We start from the raw sequence: 6,193 nt of genomic DNA on the forward strand, positions 1-6,193 counted from the left end.
TTGATTAATGGTTCATGTGGTAGGGTTCAGCCCACTGTGGGTGCTGCTACTACTGGTCAGATGTTTCTGGGTTGTATAAAAAGCAGACTGAGCAAACCACAAGGAGTGAGGCAGTAAGCAGGACCCCTCTACAGCCTCTGCTTCACTTCCTGCCTCCAGGTTCCTTGCTTAACTTCTTTCAATGCAAACTGTGATATCAAAATGTAAACTGAAATAAACTCAAAAGCAGCACTGGGAGAAAGGGTTTATTTGGCTTACACTTTTATGGCGTGGTGTTTGTGAAAGACCCACAACGTGAGGACTCCCCCACGTTCTGACTCAGGAGAGGTGACACCCCAAAATCACCCACAAGAAACGATCTTGCTGCAAATTGCAAGAGGATTTTTATTCAAGAGCGTTCTCGGGCCCATGGCCATACACCACGCAGGGGTAGAGGACCATGGCGCCCCGAGTAGCTGAGTAAGGGGGTATTTAAAGGAAGAAACCACAACTCATGGAGGTGGGGAGGGCGTTGTTGGAAAATACCAAAAATACCAGTTAAGAGTCACAAGGAAGTATAAAGTCACAAGTGTCAGGTTATCTCTCAAGACAGTTTCTAAGAGCCCCTAACAATCTAAGAACCCCTAAAGATAGCACATTTGCATTGCAGGTTCCAGTAATGGTCAGGGTGCCATTCTTTGAATGAACACTCTTTGAACCCAGGAAGCGGGTGGGTGGAGGAAGGAATGTCGCTATCTGTTTTATGACCAACACCTGGAGCACTAAGCCACAAAAGCCACACTCCCAAGCCTGGGCCCAAAAGCCTCGAATTTTGTTTTTACTTTGCTATACTTCTTCATTTTATCTCAGCAGTAGAGTGCTGTGATGGTTTGAATAGTTATGGCCCCCACAGACTTGTGAGTTTGAATGCTTGGCCCATGGGAATGGTGCTATTAGGAAGTGTGGCCTTGTTGGAGGAAGTGTGTCACTGTGGGGGCAGTGCTTTAAGGTCTCCTATGCTCAAGCGCCACTCAGTGTAGAACACAGTCTCTCTCTGCTGCCTGCAGATCAAGATACAGAACTCTCAGCTCCTTCTCTGCTCCGTGTCTGCCTGCATGCTGCTATGTTTCCCCAACATGAGGATGATGGACTGAACCTCTGAAACTGTAAGCCAGCCCCAAATTAAATGTTTTTCTTTGTAAGAGTTATCCTGGGCATGTTGTCTCTTCACAGTGATGAAACCCTACTTAAGACAAAAGCTACCTAAGACAACTTGGATGCAAGAAACACCATATATGGAGTTGCTTGGCAATATAAAGATGGGCTAAATCTACGCAGATCCATCTTACACCTACTCAGACCCAAAATGCCAATAAGGACTAGTAAACCTGACAGCAAACCAGAAACTGACAGATCTCCCAGGAGGAAGGCCCTGACCATGGCTGACAAATGGATTACAAAGGATGGCTGTCAGTAGCCTTAGAGGGCTATAAACGGGTTCTGAGAAGAGTAGATACACACTATGCACTGGATTCTGTATGTACATCAGACATCCAAAATACTGTTAGAGAACTGCAACAGGAAACACTGTATCAACTTAGGTTTCAAGTTCAGGTTATTTGGACATCCTAGGCAAGAAGGAGTATCAAATGGACCTTATTGGATTTCCTTCTCAGGGCTTAGTTGAAAAAAGAAAAAAACCCAACCAAATGTAACAAGCAAGTGAAACTATTGGTTTCTTGTAAGAAGGGGAGAAACAGGAGGAACTGACTTTTCTATGAGTGCCTGCTCACATTCAACTTCAGACGTAGTAAAAAAGTTCTTCCACTCTTCTGAGTTATGTAGGGGAAAGAGGTGGGGGTCGTTAATAAAGTTACAGTTTCCCCCAACAGCACCTCCCCTTTCTTCTTTCCTGCCTCACAAAGTGGCCCCTTGTCTTAGTTAGGGTTATTATTGCTGTGGTAAAACATGATAACCCAAGACTAGTTGGGGAGAAAGGGTTTATGGCTTACACTTTCACATCCATAATCCATCAATGGAGGAAGCCAGGACATGAGCTCAAATAGGGCAAGAACCTAGAGGGCGGAGCTGATGCAGAGGCCACGGAAGGATGCTGCTGACTGATTGCTCTCCATGGCTTGCTCCATCTGCCTTCTGATGAAACCTGGGAACACCAGCCCAGAGATGGTACCACCCCCATCGGGCTGGGCCCTCCCCCATCAATCACTAATTGAGAAATGTACTGTAGGTTTGCCTACAGCCCAATCTTGTGGAGGCATTTTCTCAGCTGGGGTTCCCTCCTCTCAGATGACTCTAGCCTGTGTCAAGTTGACATAAAATTGGCCAGCACTTGTCTGGACCAGGGACACAAATGCAGGTGATGCAGACAGGCAAGTCCCAAGTAGGAAATCAGAACCTTTGATACATTTGAACCTTTTGTCAGAGTTCCTAAAGATGATGTGGGGCAGTAATGTGGTAGAGCATTCGACTAACATATGGTGAGGTCCTGCCTTTACTTTCTCAACATGAGGAAAAAAAATTCCCAAAAGTCTAAACAGGTCGATTGTGACTTTATGATGTGTCCAGATGTGGGGGCTAACGGGAAATGCAATATAGTGCCTACTGGTGGGGTAACCTCACTTTCTATGAATGGGATGGACAGAGGATTTGCAAGGTTGCTTTGACGGCAATGCTAGCAGTCCAGACCAGCACAGACACTGAACCCAAGGAAGGTTCCTTAGGCAGAGAAGGTTGGGTGTGAATGAAAGAGAAAGGACAGAAGATAAAAGGGAGGGATTGAGAGGCTGGAGAGATGACTCAGCAGTAAAGAGCATGGGCTGCTTTCCCAGGGGACCAAGTTTGTTCTTGCACCAACATTGTGACCCACAACTGCCTGCAAATCCAGTTCCAGGGAACCAGATGCCTTCCTCTGTCCTCCCAGGGCATGAGGCATGCACATGGCATGGTACACATACATATATGCAGGCACCCACACATACACATGAAATAAAAATAAATTAATTTTTTTAATGAAGAAATGGACAGATGGATTATCAAGAAAAAGGTTCAGCATTGCAGAGACATCCTGGAAGAGGCTCAAAGTAAGACACAAGTTTGGCTCTTTGCTTTATCATACTGGAAACCTCCAAGAGTAAAGCTGTGTGTTTGCAGAAAATTACCTCTGCTCTTGGGCCCTGACATGGTCGATCTGAAGCCTTGAATGATGGGCTCACTCTCCATGATGTACTGTGAGTGTTTGAGCTCTGTCCGGGAAAGGAATCCTGGCAATCAGGGGTCAAGGAAGCCCACAAAGTCACGGGGCACAAGAAACGTCACATGGGAGAGACCCAGGAGGGTGGCTGCCTCGACGGGTGGGCAAGACGCAGCAGAACACAGAGAACAGGGTTTATTCAGGGTTTTTTTGGGGAAGAGGGACAGAAGCTTTCCAGTGTAGGGATTGGTGGAACTTCAATTCCTGGCCTTGAGCTTTTTACTCTGTAGGACGGAGCTTGGCTGGGTGTTGTGTGGGCAGAGCCTGGCAATTCGTACATGGATATAATTGAGTTATTTTCTTACCCCGCCCCCACCCCATTCCCCTCTCCTGCTGAACCCCTCTTTCTCTCTCTTTCCTTCTTTTTTTTTTTAAAAAAGGTTTATTTATCTATTATATATATATGAGTACACTGTAGCTGTACAAATGGTTGTGAGCCTTCATGTGGTTGTTGGGAATTTAATTTTAGGACTGCTGCTCTCTCTGGTCAGCCCCATTCGCTCAGGTCAACCTCATACCACTCCGTTCAACCTCACTCGCTTTATTTATTATTATAATTAAGTACACTGTAGCTGTCTTCAGACACACCAGAAGAGGGTATCAGATCTCATTCTGGCTGGTTGTGAGCCACCATGTGGTTGCTGGGATTTGAATTCAGTACCTTTGGAAGAGCAGTCAGTGCTCTTACCCTCTAAGCCATCTCACCAGCCCTTTTTTGTGTGTGTTTTTTTAAAGACAGGGTTTTCTGTGTAGCCCAGGCTGGCCTGGAACTCACAGAGTTCTATCTGCCTCTGCCTCCCGAGTGCATGTACCACCACTGCCTGGCCTTTTAAAATTATTATTATTATTAGATTTATTTATCTTATTTCATGTGTGAGTGTTTTGCCTACATTTGTGTCTGAGCACAGACTCTCCTGGAACTAGTTAGGGATGGCTGTGAACCACCTTGTTGATGCTGGGACTTGAACCCAGGGTCTCTGCAAGAGCAACCAGTGGTCTTAACCACTGAGCCATCTCTCCAGGACACTCCTTTTTGTCTCCAACTAGTCCCTATCCTACTTTGATGTCTTTTTGTTTAGCTTGGTTTTCTGGCTTTTTGTTTTGTTTTTTGAGACAGGGTTTCATTACATAATCCAGGCTGTCTTCAAGCTCAGAGATAACTGCCTACCTCTGCCTCTCAAGTACTGGTACTAAAGGTGTACACCACTACACCTGACTTTTTCTTCTGGTGACCCACGGAGCTTAGTTAGGGTTATTTGCATGAGCATAGGTTAGGTGATTTCCTGGAACACAGGTGACTTAGCAATGCCTGCACTACTAAAGGAAATACTCTTTGACCTATGGCAAGCACTAGCTACCAGGAGCTTCTCAGGGACGGATGGGGCACCCTGAGCCCTCCCCCATCCACTCCCTCCACCCAGGAGGGAATATTGACAGCCTCATCTTGTGCAGGCAACCACAGCTGTTTTGAGTCCGGGAGTGCAACAGACTGGTCCTATCTAGAAGACAGCTTTTCCCCGCGCTCCTCCCCACTCTGGCTTTCACAGTTTTGCTACCCTGTCTTCTGAGATGTTCTCCAGGGCTCAGAGTGGGTGACATAGATGCTGTTCTTAAGTGGAACCGTCAGCAGTCACTTATCCAGTTGTGAGTCTCTGTGTTAACTGTCGTCCTCTGCAAACACAAGCTTCTTTCAAGCCAGCTGGAGGGCAGAATTAATTCAAGCATAAATGTGTCGGAGACAGTTTAGCCACCTCTCTGTGTAGCAAAACATCAGTAGTACAGCCTCCTTTAGAAGCCTGGCCACTGGCTTATGACCAGACTTACAGGGCCAGGCAGCTGTTGACTCTTGAGGTGTGGACCTCAAGCCCAATCAGAACGCATACAGGTATGGCCACTCTGTGCCAGTGGGCACAGCTTGCCCTGGTGCGCCAGGACTTTGGCATGAGGGAACCACGGCAGGGAAAGGCGGATGGTGACCTTTCTCCCTCAGCTACCTGCACAGCAGCATGGTCTTTGACACCATGAACACTAGCCAGCAGAGGGAAGCTTCCAGCAAAGTTCCAGTTCCATTCTTCTGTGTCCTTACAACCACAGTGTGTGGTGTCTTCCGCAATACGGATGCACAGTCTACTTTTGATGGGCGACCAGGAATAACAGCAGTAGCATATATTGTCTGGTGGAACTTTGAACCTCACTGACCAACAGCTCACAGGGACCTTTTTCACAGCTGGCACTTAGGTTTCCCTTGCATAAACCTTCGGTTTCTGGGAACGTCTCAGCTAAGTGACAATGACCTGAGTAGGGTTTCTGTAACAGGCAGTATCTTATGAGCTGTGTACTCCCCTTCTATTTTAATCTTCTACATTTTCTCTTTTTCATATTAATTTTATTTTTCACGCATGCTTTTATGTGTGTGTGTCTGTGTGTGTGTATACATGCATGTGTGCAGGCACTCACAGAGGCCACACATCAGATCCCCTGGAGCTGGAGTTACAGCCAATTGTGAGGCACCTGATGTGGGTGCTGAGCATCAAACTGTGGTCCACTGACAGAGTTGTGAGCCCTCTCAAGCCCTGGGACATCTCTATACCTCTATTTTTTTTTTTTTTTAAAGATGGTATCTCGTGTAGCCCAGGCTGGCCTGGATCTCCTTCCTCCTGCTTACACCTCAGCAGGACTGAGATGACAAGTACGGACTAACACGTCCAGTGATTTGCATATGCTTTGATAGAAGAGAATGGTGTTTGATTATCAGAGGGTGGGCAGTGATATTACGATCTATTTTGCCATTTGCATATGGTTCTTGGACCATCACTCTCTCCCTAAGGCAGATCATAAATGTTCTAATTTTGTCCTGCCTTATCTTGGAGCCATCCATGGTGTCTGGCTAGGTATGGTGGTTCATGCCTGAATTCCAGCACGTGGAAGCTTGAGGAAAATGGA

The sequence above is a fragment of the Mus caroli genome, unplaced genomic scaffold, assembly GCF_978045245.1.
Source record: "Mus caroli unplaced genomic scaffold, Mus_caroli_1 scaffold_7, whole genome shotgun sequence".
NCBI lineage: Eukaryota > Metazoa > Chordata > Mammalia > Rodentia > Muridae > Mus > Mus caroli.